Source organism: Oncorhynchus clarkii, chromosome 10, assembly GCF_045791955.1.
Source record: "Oncorhynchus clarkii lewisi isolate Uvic-CL-2024 chromosome 10, UVic_Ocla_1.0, whole genome shotgun sequence".
In the NCBI taxonomy this organism is placed as follows: domain Eukaryota; kingdom Metazoa; phylum Chordata; class Actinopteri; order Salmoniformes; family Salmonidae; genus Oncorhynchus; species Oncorhynchus clarkii.
Genome location: NC_092156.1, coordinates 55,162,630 through 55,182,700, shown reverse-complemented (window position 1 = coordinate 55,182,700; position 20,071 = coordinate 55,162,630). Strand labels below are relative to the sequence as shown.

At 44.2% G+C, this 20,071-nt stretch overlaps 1 protein-coding gene across 1 annotated transcript in view; it reads left to right on the top strand.

Moving 5' to 3' along the window:
* The window catches only part of LOC139418798 (catenin alpha-2-like), a 628,002-nt gene that overhangs the window by 453,090 nt on the left and 154,841 nt on the right, over positions 1-20,071 (top strand). The gene's annotated exons all lie outside the window — the stretch shown is intronic.

Genomic DNA, 20,071 nt, shown 5'->3' with positions numbered 1-20,071 from the left:
ACCACACTCCTTTCCTTGGGCCTGTCTGACTTGGCATCCATCGGCAGAAGGTAAATCCCGTAGACACGACAAAATAAATCCTCAGCCCCCTGACTTCTTCTCTTCTTCTGCTTCCCGCTCTCTTTCGTTGACGTGCCGAACAATGACAAGTGGAGCCTATTTTTCGCACGTCATTTTCCTTATTGCTGTTTACCGTCGGCCCTGTTTAATATTCATAATTAAGTGTCCTCCTCTACCATTTAGAGGCCGGTCAATGTCAATTATTGGGTGTTTACTCTTGGACTGCAGGAGTGAACGCGGCAGAGCCCTTACAGCCCATCTGAGAGGAGCCTTGACCCCTTCTCGACTTTTGGTTAGCAACCAAATTAGCATTAGCTCTGCCTGCCTTTTTTTCTCTTTCTCACTATCTTTCTGTCTTTGCTGCAATATTAGCAATATCACCACTCGCTACTGTATATAGCCTGTTTTTTTACTGTTGTTTTATTTCTTTACTTACCTATTGTTCACCTAACACTTTTTTTTGCGTTATTGGTTAGAGCCTGTAAGTAAGCATTTCACTGTAAGGTCTACTAAACCTGTTGTACTCGGCGCACTTGACAAATACACTTTGATTTGATTTGATCATTTTTTGAAAGTTAGCCATTGTGTTAGCGGTGAAGCATAGCGTAGCTTCAGCTGTCACGTCAGCAATATTGTAAGCAGTAATGTAGTGTCTATGAAGGTGTTAGTTGGTATTAGCGCCAACATTTGCTAATAACATACTAGCTACAACAATACGTCTCAGCGGAGCCTCAACCCTATCAGTCTCTCACTCTCACTCCTTCCATTTCCTCTGAGAGGTGCCCCGGATAATTAACACTGTATCTTCCAGAGTGGAGGCCTGACCCTGTCAGACCCTCATGAAGTGTAGCGGGCACAGGAGGAATCCCTGGGGCAATCCTGACTACTTCCCAGTAGGTTCCTCAAAGGGCTCTGCCATGCTGGTCGGAGGCCTCCCTTCTCCAGCTGTTTTCCAGGCTGTAGCAGCTGGTGCTGCTGGCCAGGCCAACATGGGACCTGCTGATGATCTCATCATCCTCAGACAGTGTATCTACATCAGCGTGATACAGTAATAGCGTAACGCTGTTTTCAAGGTTATAAGGGGATTTATCACCGAGAAAGATTTGTAGACATGTTTGTAGCGCTACTGTTATGTCTATTTTATGGAGGAAAGTGTAGTCCTTTTTAGATTACACAATATTTATTATATTATTTTTTTGTTAAAACGGTACTTTGTGAAAGGTTGGTTTGAAGGCTAATAGTTAAGATATAACACGTTTGATGATTCCTACAATAGACTTTGAGTGAAGGTTGTTAAAGGAGAAAGTGTGATGCAGGCTTTTATCGACTTTCCTCAGAATCCGAGATGTTGTCTCTCAATTTTCAAGGCTGGATTGTTTTCTGTCTGCAGCCGAAGACTGTTTAAAAAAAATAAATACATCATACATCATTGTGTTGTTAACAGAGGGCAGTAACAGCGAGTGGGGAAAACCACTGGGGAATCCAAGCGAGAGAAAAAAAATATTGCAACCAGTCCGGTGAAGTCCACAAAGCATATTGCATGTACCAGACCTACAGCATGGTCAAGCAAGGTAATGTTTCCCACACTACTACTAAACAACTATTCTTTTAGAACCACGAAGAGTTACCGCTAGTCGCTAAACAGGTGCTGCTTCCACTATTCCAGCACTATTTCAACATCATCAAATCCCCTCTGCTTAGTCTAACACAGTGATAACTAAAAGACACCGCAAACAATTGAATCCAATCAACGTAAGGTAAATATGACATGGCTGTCCATGGTGCTGATTTCTATGTGTACGTGTGTGTGTGTGTGTGTGCGTGTGCATGCACACTGGTAGAAAAAACATGTTGATTCACCTTACTTGTAGAGAAACACCAATGCCATCCTCCTCTCTTTCTTGTTGACGAAACGGTCTATCACTCTGTCATACAGTACACACTTTTATTTTTGTTGTCCTAGGCTATCTGGCTAAAATGCTTGCTCAGTAGCCTAACTTCCTTTCATGGGGCAACGATGAGCCTGCCTAGTTAACATTAACCTTCTACATCTAGCTACATGTTGAGCTTTCCATCCTCTCAGGCCAGGGGGCACAATGTATGAATTTATGGCTGGATCAGAATCGCCCTTATAATCATTGCCAGGCCTAACATCAGTGCCTGACCTCACTAATGCTCTTGTGGCTGAATGGAAGCAAGTCCCCACAGCAATGTTCCAACATCTAGTGCAAAGCCTTTCCAGAACTCCATATTAATGCCCATGATTTTAGAATGAGATGTTCAATGAGCAGGTGTCCACATACTTTTGGTTGTGTGAATCAAAGAAAAATTCGTAAAATATTTTTTTCCTGGTACATTTTTGGGGGAAGCTTGGCTTCCCTTGGCCTCCATGAATAGACACCACTGACAGAGATACCTCTTTGAAAGGATTTCAAATAAAAAGAACACAAAAGGGAAGAAAGAGATTCTCACCTCTCGTCTCTCTTACCTTACACAACAGACACTCCACCTGACGTTCACACACGTTGAGCAAGTCAATATCCCCATTTTACAACATCAGAATATTTCCCAGTCCATGTGAGGCCTTTTGAGAGGGGAACGGCATGGTAGCACTAGTTGCCCTCTGTGAGTTCCATGTAAATAGAAGGTTGAACCTTTTAGCAAATCACATGTTCATCCGCTGTTTGACACACCCAGAGGGTGTGTGTGTGGTGCGTGTTTGTGTGGGGTGTGTGTGTTCAAACATGCACCGAGACAACCTCCAGAGTAGTTACGCAAAATCACAGTGCACCAATCTGATCGTAGCTTGCACAGGCACCGAGCAAAAAATGAACCAAACGGGGCCCAGAAAAACATTTCCACTTGGTGAGAAGTGGATTGCGAAAGACAGCTAAAATGTATGGAGAAAAATTAGAAACAGGCAGAAAAGTGTGGTAGTGGGATAATGCCCCTTCCAGGGCTCCAGCCGGTGCCAATTTGCTGAGTTCTAATCCTGGCTGTGGCCTAAGTGCAGTATCACTTAGACTGGGGGTCACCATGACTCGACCTGTGGGGAGGTGGGGAGGCGGGCAGGGAGACAGTGAGCAATGTGTCAACAGGCACAGCCATGGAGAGCGGAAGTGAGTGGGATTGGGGTGAGTAGGGTTACAGACATACGCCCTCCTGACCCACAGCAGTTAAGTGGTGTGTGTGTGTGTGTGTGTGTGTGTGTGTGTGCGCTACCACAAATTTGTATCTGCAGTGGTGCACCTGAGAGGGTTAAGAACCACATTCAGTTCCTCGTTTCTATTTGGATGTGCTGAAAGATATAGCCTAGCCCCTCAGCTCAGCTCCCCACTCTTGGGGGTCATGTATGGGCCCGAGACTAATGGAGTGGCCCCTTCCTGACGGTGATTTTTGTCTGACTCACCGCCACGATATCTCCCAGGTGCCCTGGGGCCATCGCCGAAGCGCATGGAAATCCCTCGCCGCCCTAAACGCGACGGCAGATCCCTCTAGCTGATCCATCACTGAGCGGTGGGAAATGAAATGAACTAATAAATGAAAGGAAACATACGAGGATGGAATGGGATTACATCGCCCAGGATTGAGAACAGTTCCTTAAACGGATTGACCAGGGCAGCCTATTCTATAGTGCACTGCTTTTGACCAGGGCAGCCTATTCTATAGTGCCTTGCTTTTGACCAGGGCAGCCTATTCTATAGTGCCTTGCTTTTGACCAGGGCAGCCTATTCTATAGTGCCTTGCTTTTGACCAGGGCAGCCGATTCTATAGTGCACTGCTTTTGACCAGGGCAGCCTATTCTATAGTGCACTGCTTTTGACCAGGGCAGCCTATTCTATAGTGCACTGCTTTTGACCAGGGCAAGCTATTCTATAGTGCACTGCTTTTGACCAGGGCAGCCTATTCTATAGTGCACTGCTTTTGACCAGGGCAGCCTATTCTATAGTGCACTGCTTTTGACCAGGGCAGCCTATTCTATAGTGCCTTGCTTTTGACCAGGGCAGCCGATTCTATAGTGCACTGCTTTTGACCAGGGCAGCCTATTCTATAGTGCACTGCTTTTGACCAGGGCAACCTATTCTATAGTGCACTGCTTTTGACCAGGGCAACCTATTCTATAGTGCACTGCTTTTGACCAGGGCAGCCTATTCTATAGTGCACTGCTTTTGACCAGGGCAAGCTATTCTATAGTGCACTGCTTTTGACCAGGGCAGCCTATTCTATAGTGCACTGCTTTTGACCAGGGCAGCCTATTCTATAGTGCACTGCTTTTGACCAGGGCAGCCTATTCTATAGTGCACTGCTTTTGACCAGGGCAGCCGATTCTATAGTGCACTGCTTTTGACCAGGGCAGCCTATTCTATAGTGCACTGCATTTGACCAGGGCAGCCTATTCTATAGTGCACTGCTTTTGACCAGGGCAGCCTATTCTATAGTGCACTGCTTTTGACCAGGGCTCACGTAGGGGTCTGGTCAGAAGTAGTGCACAACCGTGAAGCATTTGTTCTTCTTTTGCCTCTATACTCCAAAAGTGCGGTCCTTAAATCTGAACAATGATCCAACTAGGAGGTTAAAGTGCAGACTGTCAGCTTTTAATTTGAGGGAATTTTCATCCATATCAGGTGAACAGAAAATACAGCACTTTTTGTTCATAGTCTCCTGCCATTTTAGGGGGCCAAAAGTATTGTGACAAATTCACTTATACAGTATGTGTATTAAAGCAGTAAAAAGTGAAGTAGTTGGTCCCATATTTATAGCACGCAATGACTGCATCAAACGTGTTACTCTACAAACGGTTTGTTTTGGTTGTCTTTCAGATTATTTTGTGCCCAATATAAATTAATGGTAAATAATGTATTGTGTAATTTTGTAGTAATTTGTATTGTCAATAAGAATATAATATGTTTTTAAACACTTCTACATTAATGTGGATGCGACCATGATTACGGATGATCCTGAATGAATTGTGAATAATGAGGAGTGAGAAAGTTACAGACACACAAATATCATAACCCCAAAGATATGCTAACCTCTCACCATTACAATTGCATGGGAGGTTAGCATTTTTGTGGGGAGCGTGCTATTTGTGCATCTGTAACTTTCTCACTGCCCAGGTCTGGTCTGTGTCTGACTGGTGCTGCAGAAGTGGATGTCTATCTGGTCTGCATCCCACTCACCCTCCACAGGTCCACAGTCAGCGATGCAGGGTTTTCACAGGGAAAACTGCACGTTTCTTAGCAAGCTCTGGGCAGACACACAGATGTGAAATCATACACACTCAAACGTGCACGAGCACGAGCACGCAAACGCACATGCACACGCTCGCAATATAACACACGCACACATACATGCACGTACACACTCTATTTATTTGTCTATCGCAAACACACACACACACACACACACACACACACACACACACACACACACACATACGCACACACACACAGCTTAGCAGCACTGTTTACTGAGATTCAGACACTTTGGTGCTGTAGGGAAAATAAAGAAGGTGTTAATGGGAGGGAGACATACATGATTCGTGCTGCTGCTTCTTGTTACTAATCACAATGTGTTCATGAGAACCGCCTGTTGTTTTTCCTCCTCTTTATGTCTGTGTTTGTCTGCTCTTTGCGGTCACGCGGTGCTGATGCTACTGACCCCCCGCCCCACCCCCCTCCACACCGGAGAGACAGAAATAGCCCCTCGTTGTGCTTGATAAATAGGGCCTACTGGCCCTTCGGTGGAACAGTGTGCGTCAGTGATGTCCGGACTTTCCCCCTCTATATCTCCCTCCCTCTTTTTTTCTTCCCTCCCTCCCTTGTTTTTCCTCTCTCTCTCTCTCTCCCTCACTGATGAGAGGAGTGTCACCCCCCTCTCTCTCTCTCTCTCTCTCTCTCTCTCTCTCTCTCTCTCACACCTCTCTGGTTTCTAACCCACTCTCCTTCCTTCTCTCCCTCCTTCTCTCCCTCCCTCCTTCTCTCCCGAGCCACTTGCCATTCAGAGCAGGCAGGCTGCAGGCAGCGCCGGTGCTCTAGTCTCGCTGCCTCTCCTGCAGCAGGAATCGGAGGGGTTTTGTGTTGGCCTGATAGCCAGCCCTCACCCCCTTCCTCCCTCTGTACTACAGACCTTGGCGCTCAGTCCAACACACTTAGTATTATCTCTTTGTTTCCCCCTCTCCTCTCCTTCCCTCTTTCGCCTTCTACTTTTTAAACCTTTACATTGTGTTACATAATGTCTGCTCAGTGAAGGATTTTGTGTGTTTCAGGAACGACTCATCAAATAAGGACACATCATTTAAAGCTGTAATCGGCAGTAGAAACACTAACAAAGTGTGTGTCCCCCCCCCCCCGCCCCTAGTTTGGTAAAAAGCTGAGGGATGGGGCTGGAGAAATGTAGCCACTCTCAAATTCATAGACAGAGCTATGGATGCAATGACTGACCATCCATGATATACATCAATTATAGATTTTGAGGCTATATGGTGGCTATACAGTGCCTTGCGAAAGTATTCGGCCCCCTTGAACCTTGCAAACTTTTGCCACATTTCAGGTTTCAAACATAAAGACATAAAACTGTCTTCCTCGAGGAACATCCTACATGTGGTGCGTGCATACTAGGGTTGCAATATTCCAGTAACTTTTCCAGAATTCCCAGGTTTTCCAGAATTCCCAAGTTTTCCAGAATTCCCAGGTTTTCCAGAACTCCCAGGTTTTCCAGAACTCCCAGGTTTTCCAGAATTCCCAGGTTTTCCAGAATTCCCAGGTTTTCCAAAACTCCCAGCTTTTACAGAAATCACCGGTTGCAAAATCCAAAATAGCATATGTCTGACCATTGTGCTCATCACACATGTACATGAAGCCACGTATTCTGTTCATGTACTGTATATAGCTTATGATTAGCTTAGGATTCCCACTCTTTTATTTGTCCATTGCTTGTCCCTTGACCACAGACAATAATAGCATCATACAGCACAGAGCAGCTCCAAAGTGTGTGTGCCTGTGTGTGCCTGTGTGTGTGCCTGTGTCTGTGTGTGTGTGTGTGTGTGTGTGTGTGTGCCTGTGTGTGTGTGCCTGTGTGCCTGTGTGTGTGTGCGTGTGCGTCTGTGTCTGTGTGTGTGTGTGTGTGTGTGTGTGTGTGTGTGTGTGTGTGTGTAATAGCAAGAATATGCAAAAAGGCCGTTAGACATGAGAGACTTTTTGCCAGAAGGCACTCTCTTGCTCCTCCTCAGACACACAGCTATGGGAGCTACTCTACACACTGAACCAGAATGGCAGGAGAACCCATTTAAAAACAACACGGCTATGTGATACCAGTACTGGCCATGTGAGAAGCAGACACTGAGACAAACCCGGTGAGCCAATGCATATGCTTTTGCAATGTAGTGAAGCGGAAACCACACGAATGACCATGAGTGCATGTGTGTGTGTGTGTGTGGGGGGGGGGGGGGGGGGGTGCAGAAGTTGTCTGTATTCAGTGTCGGACAAAGGTTAAGGGTGAGTCTTCCTATCTGACCTATGACCCCCCACACACGTTTATTGTGTCTTGTCTCCAGAGAGTTTTATGGGCCTACTTGGTTATGTAATTCCACTGCACCTTTAGCAAGCTTAACCAATGGTTGCCATTGATGAATATCAGTGGTGTAAAGTACTTAAGTAAAAATACTTTAAATTACTCCTTAAGTAGTTATGGGGGGTATCTGTACTTGACATTACTATTTATATTTTTGGCAACTTTAACTTTTTTGTTCACCACATTCCTAAAGAAAATGGTCCAATTCGCACACTTATCAAGAGAACATCTCTGGTCTTCCCTACTGCCTCTGATCTAGCGGACTCACTAAACACACATGCTTTGATGGTAAATTATGCCTCAGTGTTGTAGTGTGCCTCTGGCTATCAGTCCAAAAAAAAATGTGCAGTCTGGTTTGCTTAATACTTTTACTTTTGATACTTAAGTACATTTTAGCAATTCCATTTACTTTTGATACTTAAGAATATTTAAAACCAAATACTTTTAGCCTTTTACTCAATTAGTATTTTACCGGGTGACTTTCACTTTTACTTGAGTCATTTTCTATTAAGGTATCTTAACTTTTACTCAAGTATGACAATTGAGTACCTTTTCCACCACTGATGAATAAATGTCTAGACCTAATCAGAAAAACTGAGTTAGAAAGATTTTGAGTTTGAAAGACCTAATTTTCTGCTAGTTAATCTAATTGTTAATTCCAGGATGAAACACAACATAATCATATTATCTCATCTCACTGCATTCTACACAAAAAAAGAGGCTGGTTTATTGTCCTGCTATCATGTAATCAAACCAGGTTGATGGTCGCAGTTTCGCTGTGGCTCTTTAAGCTTAATGAGAACAAGTCAAATGGTTGCTGCACACCCCTGGAACCACCAATACACACACACACACACACACACACACACACACACACACACACACACACACACACACCACACACTGCTATAGAGCAGCTCAACTTATCTTAATGAGGATCCGGCTAAACCATTATCTACTGTTAACCCAATGTGGTTTCTCCCTCTCTCTCTCTCTCTCTCTCTCTCTCTCTCTCTCTCTCTCTCTCTCTCTCTCTCTCTCTCTCTCTCTCTCTCTCTCTCTCTCTATCTCCCCTCACTCTCTCTCTCTCCTCTTTCTCTAAGCCTGGAGTCAGTGTGACCAACCTGGACAGTAATTGTTCCTTGCATTGGGCCTTAATTGAATTGACAAGGAGCCGGAATGGATATCATTTAACACATTGATCTTGAGAGAATGAGACGTGTGCTTTGTGCCGAACCAACAAAAAATAGCTCTCCCCCTCTCTTCTTTTGTTGTCTGACCATCTTATTATCTCTCTCTCTCTCTCTCTCTCTCGCTCTCTCTCTCTCTTCAATATACAGGATATCTGTCAATTCTCTCTTTCTATACCTCTATCGTTCTCTCTTTCTCTCTCTCTGCTCTGCCTCTCTCTCTCTCTCTCTCTCTCTCTCTCTTTGGCTGTCTGCCTCCACCGTGCCCCCTTCTTGAACGCAGATCCCTTCATCATCTCCTCCTCTATTCTCCCCCCTCATTCTCTTTCCCCTCTCCCGCTCTCACATGGCACTAGATATCCAAATAATGTTCTGTCTGCCTCGGCCCGAGAATTGCATGTCTTATTCCACTATTAGTGGGTAGCGAGTGGGGAGGGGAGGAGGGAAGGGTGCACAGCAAAGCAATTTGCGCTGAGTGCACTACAGTACATGAGTGATTGGAGCGGGGACTGAGCGAGAGGAGAAGGAACAGCATGTTGGTCCCAGCTGTTGCACATCGAGAGCTGTTTCTACCATCCACCAGCCAGTCAGTCTCCTGGGTAAGCTGGAGTCACTTGGCCATTACCGCTTCCATTATCCAACCGCCGCGGTACCTATGAGCGGTATGAGCTTATCACCACGATGCCACCCAGAACCATGGAAAATGAATGAAGGGAAAGAGTCCCCTTAGAGAATGAATCGGGGAAACAATGAGCAGATGGGAGACCCTTACGGTCTGTGAATGGGGGCCATTGACAACACTTTTGGGGATTGAAGTGAAACCACAAAACCCCAACAAGCATACTCCATGATGTGGTCTGTGTCGTGAAATACACACATGATGCCTTGTGTGTAGGATGGTTGGATGGATGAATAGTGATAGATGAATGGACGGTTGTTGGTTGCTGTTCCCTATTGTGTTGTCAAGGTGGATAATGGACCTGTGTGGAAGGTGTGTGGGCACAGTTAGGGTGGGCACATAGACACACACACACACACACACACACACACACACACACACCCGACAGACCACAGCTGTGACCTGGCCATGGGGAGCAGGAGGCATATGATTCAACCACTGTAACCTATGATTCATCGTCGGAGGCTAACATTTAGGTGACGTTTTGACAACATTGGGATGACGTTGTGACTGCAAAACACTTCTATTTAGCATTTTATTATGAGCAATACATTCTCCATGGCGAATAGATGTCTGATGATATACATTGTAATCATGTGAATGATAGTAATATTTAATAGTAGCTAGTTATACCACCAATACCACTATGTATTGACGTGCCATAACTAGATTTATATAATTATAGCAATTACGAAGACTATAATGTACATTGTAATGGTGGTAATAACAGTTAGTACTAGAGTATATGGCACAATGCATTGATTTGACTTAACTACCATCAATATGAAGGGGATAACTTCAAATTGGATACTACAAGCTTATGATTATGCATCGCAATGATGGTAATAACCGTTTGCACCCGTGTCTATGGAACAATGTATTGACATAACTAGACATGAAATGCAGATACACAAGTAATGCACTATAAGATACATTCAGCTCTGAGGTATTTAGTGGGGTTTTGGGGAAAGGTTGTGCGCCCCCAAATGAAACTCTATTCCCCATGGGCCCTGGTCCAAAGTGGTGCACTATAAAGGGAATAGGGTGCCATTTGACTGGCTTTATCCAGCATTCTACTAGGAGCCAGAGCGAGCCTGCTATAACAGGTTTACTGTGATGATGGGTTTTTCCTCCCCGGTTAGAATTCAGGCCGCTGTGTTTCACCGTTTCATAATCTACGTAATGCAGATTTGGAAGAGCTCTAGCTGGCAACTAGGCCAGGGCGATTATCAATTCTCGGAAGAAAAAAAAAACACAAAAGCACGGACGAGGGTTTTGACTTTGAATACAAAGTAATGACATTGATAGTCCAATCTTCCGCCATGATGTGTATTATGACAATGCAACACAACACAATGGTTTATGAGTGTCTCCTCTCTGTCTATTTGTCATTGATGATCCCATTCTTCTCATGGGGAACTCATAGAAGACATACGAGTCTTGTTTAACAGTCAAATCTAGAATTGGAACATCTATGTTTTTGGACTTTGAAATGAATAACCATACAGCTATTGACTCTTTGTCGTCGTTTGAATCGCAGAATGCCCCTTTAAGTCACAGGAGTCTAGATGAGAAGCTCTCCCATTCTGAACATCCTCTGATTCTGCTCTCTTTTTACTTTGGGTGGCAAGATCTCTTAATCCTCTGCCTCCCTACAGTGCTTAAATGACACATTAGCATGTGGCTCTCCAGGCAGCCTGGATGACTAATGTTGTCATGTCCTCTCCTCTGCGATACTGGCTTCTGTGTGTGCGTGTGCGTGTGCGTGATACGCACGCACATGCACATGCACAAAACCGGAAAGGGTTCAGCCCTCCAGGACCGGAGTTGAATTGCCCTGCTGTAGGGTTTTAAGCCTTATTTGAATATTTCCCAGGGTGCCTGTCGAGTTAATTTTTTCGTTACCAGAGCCACCCATGACTGTGTTTGCTAGTGACGAAGACATGGTTGTTGCATTCAGTAGTTCTCAGTCCTGTGGCCTTCACCAAGTGAGATTGTACGTGAATATGTTGTCATTCAAATATAATTATTTAAGACAATACAGAACCTTTTTCATAAGGCATTCTTTTGAGGGCCAAGTTTTAATACAGTGGCCTGAAACTCATATTTGACAGGCCCTGACATTACACATGGGGTTAGGGCCGGGTAGGGCCTGTTTTTCATCAATACAGTGCCTTGCGAAAGTATTCGGCCCCCTTGAACTTTGCGACCTTTTTCCACATTTCAGGCTTCAAACATAAAGATATAAAACTGTATTTTTTTGTGAAGAATCAACAACAAGTGGGACACAATCATGAAGTGGAACGACATTTATTGGATATTTCAAACTTTTTTAACAAATCAAAAACTGAAAAATTGGGCGTGCAAAATTATTCAGCCCCCTTAAGTTAATACTTTGTAGCGCCACCTTTTGCTGCGATTACAGCTGTAAGTCGCTTGGGGTATGTCTCTATCAGTTTTGCACATCGAGAGACTGACATTTTTTTCCCATTCCTCCTTGCAAAACAGCTCGAGCTCAGTGAGGTAGGATGGAGAGCATTTGTGAACAGCAGTTTTCAGTTCTTTCCACAGATTCTCGATTGGATTCAGGTCTGGACTTTGACTTGGCCATTCTAACACCTGGATATGTTTATTTTTGAACCATTCCATTGTAGATTTTGCTTTATGTTTTGGATCATTGTCTTGTTGGAAGACAAATCTCCGTCCCAGTCTCAGGTATTTTGCAGACTCCATCAGGTTTTCTTCCAGAATGGTCCTGTATTTGGCTCCATCCATCTTCCCATCAATTTTAACCATCTTCCCTGTCCCTGCTGAAGAAAAGCAGGCCCAAACCATGATGCTGCCACCACCATGTTTGACAGTGGGGATGGTGTGTTCAGGGTGATGAGCTGTGTTGCTTTTACGCCAAACATAACGTTTTGCATTGTTGCCAAAAAGTTCCATTTTGGTTTCATCTGATCAGAGCACCTTCTTCCACATGTTTGGTGTGTCTCCCAGGTGGCTTGTGGCAAACTTTAAACAACACTTTTTATGGATATCTTTAAGAAATGGCTTTCTTCTTGCCACTCTTCCATAAAGGCCAGATTTGTGCAATATACGACTGATTGTTGTCCTATGGACAGAGTCTCCCACCTCAGCTGTAGATCTCTGCAGTTCATCCAGAGTGATCATGGGCCTCTTGGCTGCATCTCTGATCAGTCTTCTCCTTGTATGAGCTGAAAGTTTAGAGGGACGGCCAGGTCTTGGTAGATTTGCAGTGGTCTGATACTCCTTCCATTTCAATATTATCGCTTGCACAGTGCTCCTTGGGATGTTTAAAGCTTGGGAAATATTTTTGTATCCAAATCCGGCTTTAAACTTCTTCACAACAGTATCTCGGACCTGCCTGGTGTGTTCCTTGTTCTTCATGATGCTCTCTGCGCTTTTAACGGACCTCTGAGACTATCACAGTGCAGGTGCATTTATACGGAGACTTGATTACACACAGGTGGATTGTATTTATCATCATTAGTCATTTAGGTCAACATTGGATCATTCAGAGATCCTCACTGAACTTCTGGAGAGAGTTTGCTGCACTGAAAGTAAAGGGGCTGAATAATTTTGCACGCCCAATTTTTCAGTTTTTAATTTGTTAAAAAAGTTTGAAATATCCAATAAATGTCGTTCCACTTCATGATTGTGTCCCACTTGTTGTTGATTCTTCACAAAAAAAAGACAGTTTTATATCTTTATGTTTGAAGCCTGAAATGTGGAAAAAGGTCGCAAAGTTCAAGGGGGCCGAATACTTTCGCAAGGCACTGTAACTAGGGCTACGGACAGGGTTCAGGTATCACAATTTGCATTCGCTCTGCTGCGCAGTACAGTCATTATGTCTAAGATCATTACATGGTGTCAGAAGGGCTTCAATGTATATTAAATAGGAGAGATTATTTCACAGAAAATAATCATGTTCCTTGAGTTTTATCAACTAACTGCTCTCTCGTCTCTTCATTGAGCAGAGCAGCCCAAGCGGTGCCGTTGCTATGGATACTCGCAGACTTAGATTGCTATGAGCAGAGCGCATGCAGAGCGAGCTACGCACAGGGAGGGAGTGACAGACAGAGAGGAGCAGCTAATAGATTTACTAACAGAGGATTTTCATCAGATTTCAGGTTTTGGGCAGATTTCAGGTTACATTTTGCAGAAGCAATTGGGCCTGGTTAGGGTAGGGCCTGAACGTCGCAGGCATGGGTAGGGCTCAGGCTTAAAATGAATGCTCATGCAAGGCTCTATTTACAGGCCACATCAGGCCTGCAAATCACATTATGCTGGCTTGCAAAGTGATGTGTAATTCCTATTGGAATCCATAGAGTGGGGATGTACAACATTTTGAATTTTTATTCACCTGCAATCTGCATTGAAAATGACAGCCACAGTTGTTGGGAATACTAAGATATGTGACTACCTTAAACATCTAAACTGGAACAACCATTTCAGTAGTGGGTGCAATAAGTCCAAGTAACAGATTGGAATAGTTTAGAAAAATGTATGTTAGTTGCAAAATATATGTATTTGTATGTATTTGAGTTGCAAAATATGAATTAATTAACCAATCAGTGAAGAAAATATAGATTGAAACAAACAATTAAACAAATCTACCTGCAATAGAGTATGTTGGGAAATATGATAATGATGTGCATGGTTTTGGTTCAATTCTGGTTACTAATAATTACTGCAGTGGGTTAAATCAGGGTCACATAGAGTGTTTCTTGGTAGTCTTAAACAAATATACTTTGAAACAAAATGTGGATAGGACCTGTGTGGAATTTACACCTCACAAACACATTTTTTCGCCTAAAATGACATACCTACTTACACCTTAGCCAAATACATTTAAACTCAGTTTTTCACAATTCCTGACATTTAACCCTAGTAAAAATGTTGTGTTTTAGGTCAGTTAGGATCACCACTTTAATTTAAGAATGTGAAATGTCAGAATAATTGTAGAGAACTTGGGTCAAACATTTCCTGTAGCCTCCCACAAGTTCCCCACAATAAGTTGGGTGAATTTTGGCCCCTTCCTCCTGATGTAGCTGGTGTAACTGAGTCATGGAGCAAAATGTGTGTGTTTGTGAGAGTCTCAGCTTTTCGTAGACGTTTTTGTAAAATGACCAGGCCCTGGAACCCTTCGGGATCCCCCTTGGCTCACAAACACCTCTCTAGCTCACAAACATCTCTCTAGCTCACAAACATCTCTCTAGCTCACAAACACCTCTCTAGCTCACAAACACCTCTCTAGCTCACAAACATCTCTCTAGCTCACAAACACCTCTCTAGCTCACAAACACCGCTCTAGCTCACAAACACCACTCTAGCTCACAAACACCATTCTCGCTCAGCCACCGTAATCACAGACCGATGGAAATAGACAAATCCACTGGTACAACCCAGAAGTCTGGAGCTCAAAAACATGTTTAAAAGGGGTTAGAAGTCGAAAATGTACCTGCATTACAGTGGGACTCATTTGGTTAATTGAAAGGTTCTTTATCGGGCAAGAGTTCTCCAAGGAATCTTAAGAGCTGAAGAACTATTTAAAACACGCACACACACTTTAATCTAGGTGGGTTTGCCTTTTGTTGCATTCCCCATTGCCTAGTTAAATATGGGCTTGCAGCCCTGGCCTATCCATCCAGATTATGAGACTGAGGTTTTCTCCTCACTGTTTGGTGCATCATGCTCTATTACCATTAGGACCGAGGCTGAGGAGTGTGTGTGTGTGTGTGTGTGTGTGTGTGTGTGTGTGTGTGTGTGTGTGTGTGTGTGTGTGTGTGTGTGTGTGTGTGTCAAATGATGACTTCCTAATGCTGCTCAACATCTATATGGGGGAAAATCCATGTATCCTCTAGTTGCAGTGGCCTTGGTCCAAGGGCAAAACAGCAATACATGAAATGAATGGGAGGAATCATATCTATTTCAATGGACCTTTTTTTTCCCTCATGTCTTTCAGAGACCAGAACTTTTAGACCTAACCTTTGACCCCATATAAGACCTAGGGATGTAGACACTGTGTAGTGTTCCCATTCAGTCATTGACACTCACTGCCTCGCTGTACACAAAGACGTGTATTTACCATGGGCTGTCATCGATCTCAATCGTCTTGAACGGAACAATACCCAAGGCCAGGCAATATTTATAAAACGTACAAATAGTCCGAATTTTGGAGAGCAGTGTTTGCGTTCTTCATTTATATGGGTTATTCTCATTGAGATCACATCTCTTTTACAAGAGTGACCTATTCAAGTGCCAGTTGAAGTACTCCATAAGAGAGTCTCCCCATAAAACCACATGCTAAGTGTGTTAGGCAAGATCTCACTCCTCTTGAACCAGACCAGACAATATTTCGGAAAAAAAAGTAACAGTAATAAAAATAAATAGGACAAGAGGGTCACTTGAATAGCCCCTCATGATAAGGTAAGAACATTCTGGAAGAACAGTCCACTCCATTAACCTGATCCTAGATGTGTTTGTGCTGTCTTGCCAAACCCTTGTGGCTGTCACTTACAGTAGGTTATCACTCCATTGTTACATGTCTCAAAATAGAGGTCTCTGATTGATTGTTTTATTGGACAGGAAGTTGTTCCTGCTCTGTAATAGGTATTTTGGAGTGTATAACCCTTGGGTCGTGCCTACTCCCTCGCCGGTGCCTACTTCTCCCAGGGACCCAAACAAGACCCTGTGGACAGGCAGATGGGAACCGAAGGGCCTGGACACCGTTTAAATTGCTATGATTGGCCCGAGAGTGCTCTCGGGCGGTGGAGGCGCGGTTTTAAAGAGGGGGCCCATCGCCGTTTAGAGCGATCTGCTGGGGGCATTCCCCTCTCGCAATTTTTTTTTTGTCTTGTTTGATGGGAAACAATTTCAGGACTAATGGGAAACAATAATGTTTATAGCCCTGGTGGTGACAAACACATTGAGAGTGATAGAAAACGTTAACCTTGAGGCACCACGCACGTAGAACGACAAAAAAAAAAAAATGAACCAGAAGAATGAAATAATGAATTGAAGGGAGTTGGAGAGGTCTGATCTGAATTCTGATTGGGGCACAAAATAGACAAATAGACGATAGATGACGTTGAGTGTTCTTTTCTGCTTTCAGTATCATAAGGATAATGGTAACACGACACATACATCCTCCCGAGCACAACATCTCCTTTAATTAAGACATCTGCAGTTCAGTCAACGGAGAGAGGGCCCTGATCAAAAGTATTGCACTACATAGGGAATAGGGTGTCATTTGGGACCTTTCAATGTTCAATCAATTTAGCTGTACAGCAGCACCAGATACCATATTGAAAAGCAAATAATGAACACTCCGACAAGACTGAAGTGGGATATCTAGCCAATACTACATCCACTCCGTTATACAATGCTAGATACGGGAGATAATGGTGACCCTTATAGCCCTCAATGTGACGTTCCCCATATTACAGGCCTACATATGTACCATTATCTCCCGTATCTAGCGTTGTATAAGGGAGTGGATGTAGTATTGTAATGGCTCTGTAATAGAGTGGACCAGACATGCGAAACTCTCCCATAGTGACATAATGAGGATATGGTGTTCACATCCAAAACATGTCTAACCGTTCATGTAAATGGTCATCCTTACCACTCATTGGCATGTCCAGTATCTACACTACCCTCCATAATATTATTATTCTGCTTCTTTGATAGGCTAGGAGGGGAGAGCGTGTACAGATGTAGGATCTTAATTTGAGCCAGTTTGCCATAGCATGAAAATAATCCTGCAGCAAGAGGAAATGTGTATTATTATGTGGATTCTAATTAATTTTCTAGGGGTTGAGAGATGTATCATTAGGGCAAGTAAATTTGTAAATCTCGAATATGCTACAAGTTTGCGTTTCCTGCTGGGCAACAAAAGAGTGATCAAATTAAGCTCCTTCATCTGTAGATGTTAGGTTGCTCTCTCTTCCCACCAAGATAATGATGTTAACACACTCCACTGTAGGACAGAATTGGAATGGGGTTGCTATGGCAACCAGGCAATTAATGTCGTATTCTCTGCTATTGCAGAGTATCGTCGGCGTCTCTGTACAATCTGTTGATTGGGATCTTTGATGGGCTCGCTAACTTTGATGGGCTCGCTAACTTTGATGGTCTCGCTTACTTTGATGGGCTCGCTAACTTTGATGGGCTCGCTAACTTTGATGGGCTCGCTAACTTTGATGGGCTCGCTAACTTTGATGGGCTCGCTAACTTTGATGGGCTCGCTTACTTTGATGGGCTCGCTAACTTTGATGGGCTCGCTTACTTTGATGGGCTCGCTTACTTTGATGGGCTCGCTTACTTTGATGGGCTCGCTAACTTTGATGGGCTCGCTAACTTTGATGGGCTCGCTAACTTTGATGGGCTAGCTAACTTTGATGGGCTCGCTAACTTTGATGGGCTCGCTAACTTTGATGGGCTCGCTAACTTTGATGGGCTCGCTAACTTTGATGGGCTCGCTAACTTTGATGGGCTCGCTAACTTTGATGGGCTAGCTAACTTTGATGGGCTCGCTAACTTTGATGGACTCGCTAACTTTGATGGGCTCGCTAACTTTGATGGGCTAGCTAACTTTGATGGGCTCGCTAACTAAGGTATTGGCCAATGAACCGAGCCGTCAGTCTAGCCAGCAGATGGCACCTGGTTGGAACGGAATTCATGTTGAATGTAGCTAACAGTGTTTGTTAAAGGGTGTTTGTTTAAACCCACCTTCTTACATCCCCAAGGATTCTATTGAAGTCCCCTACATACTGTATGCCCAATGTATCGCTCCCCTTGCTCTCTTTTTAGCATCTGTTTGTCTCCGCTCTTTCTTGCATTCGCTCAGCACAATTTTTGCCATTTATTTATCGCTCGTTCTCTTCCTCTCCCTTTCTTGTCGTCTTTATTCCCCCCTCCCACTCTCTTCTCCTCTCCATCCATCCCTCCCGAGGTTAAGAAGCGTAGCTGTGGGCGATGCCTAACCCCTGACATCTAACCCCGGACTGTAGGAATCACGCCGCCTCATCGCCCTATTGAGCCCTCCAAAACAAATTCCTAACACAACATTAAGGATAGCATCTTTATGCCCTATTTAATGGAAGTCCCCTACGCAAAGGTTATCTCCCCTTCCATCATCATAGGCCTCCAAATGGGACCCCATACGCTCCAAAGGGGTCACTGCGAAAATGAAAGGGAATGTACTAAAGTCATTACCAGAATGCTTTGGAATATCATTGTCTCAGCTTCAGCATTATTTACGCTCGCCATCGCCCATAAACAATGAATATTTTTGGGTGGGACCGTTTATCCTTCTCTCTGGCAGTGATTCTCCTTTGATTCCATCAGGCGGTAATGGATTTTATATATTTGATAGGCAATCTGTTTTATACTTATTAACTGTTCACGGCTTGAGGGATGACAATGCATCCAACCGCCAACCAGCCAACCGCCCAAGTCCTTTCCCCAGGCCCCCTAGGGAACGCTGCCTGTTGCGTGCCCCCTCTTTGCAACCCCCTCCTCCTATTCGCCGATCCCTGAGACAATAGATGGAATCTCACCCACGTTGCTGCAGCACTGTGTCCCTTGAAATGGAACATCGCTCGCCTTTAGTCTGCCATCAATATTTAATGGCCACCACTTGATTGTTCTATTTTCTGAGAGAGAGAGAGAGAGAGAGAGAGAGAGAGAGAGAGAGAGAGAGAGAAAGTCAGGGAGAGAGAGAGAGACAGAGACAGAGACAGAGACAGTGAAAGTCAGGGAGAGGGAGGAAGAGAGAGAGGGATAGATGTTATTGTCATTTAGCGTGAGGTGACACCACCTGTAACCAGCTGTGGACTGTCTGAGTGGGCCTGGGGGAAGAGGGGGCAGAAGGAAGGGCCAGCAGCCTAGCTGCCGCTAACACCACAGAAACTCCTAATTGTTCTCCAACAACACAAGGCCTCATTTTGACCCCCCTCTCTCTCTCTGTTTTGTCTTTCTAGTCGCTTACTCGCTAACATAATAGGGTTTTATTCAGTAACAGCTAAAGGCCCTTGAGAAAGAAGCTATAATATATTATTTTTAGTCACACATTCACTAACAACATTTGGCGTCATTTGTTGAGCTCTAAAAACCCTTGAGATAGAAGCTGGATTAAAGCTGCCGTTTGTAGTGTACGGCGGGTGTTACCAACCCAGTCCAAGTGGCCTAGTTAGCATGTACAGAAACCCACCTGGTTACAATTGCTTGTGTACCTCCAAAGCCTACAGTACTCCGCCTGTTAACTTGGTTTCATGCTTGATGGAATTTCTCAGAAAGGGCTCCATAGTTGCTCCCATGCAAGTCGTCTTCGTCTGATGTCGGTCACCACGCCATCTAATTTGCTCTGTACTCTCCTTCTCAATCTGTGTGTATTGTAGTACCCTCACGCTCTTCTTTTATCCAACCCTGCTGCTTTCTCTTACGTCTTGAACATCCAAAAGGCACTTACTGTATAAGAAACCGGAGGCAGAGAGTATTCCAGGAACTATTCCCTTCCTCTCCTCCCTTTTAACTGCAGTACAAA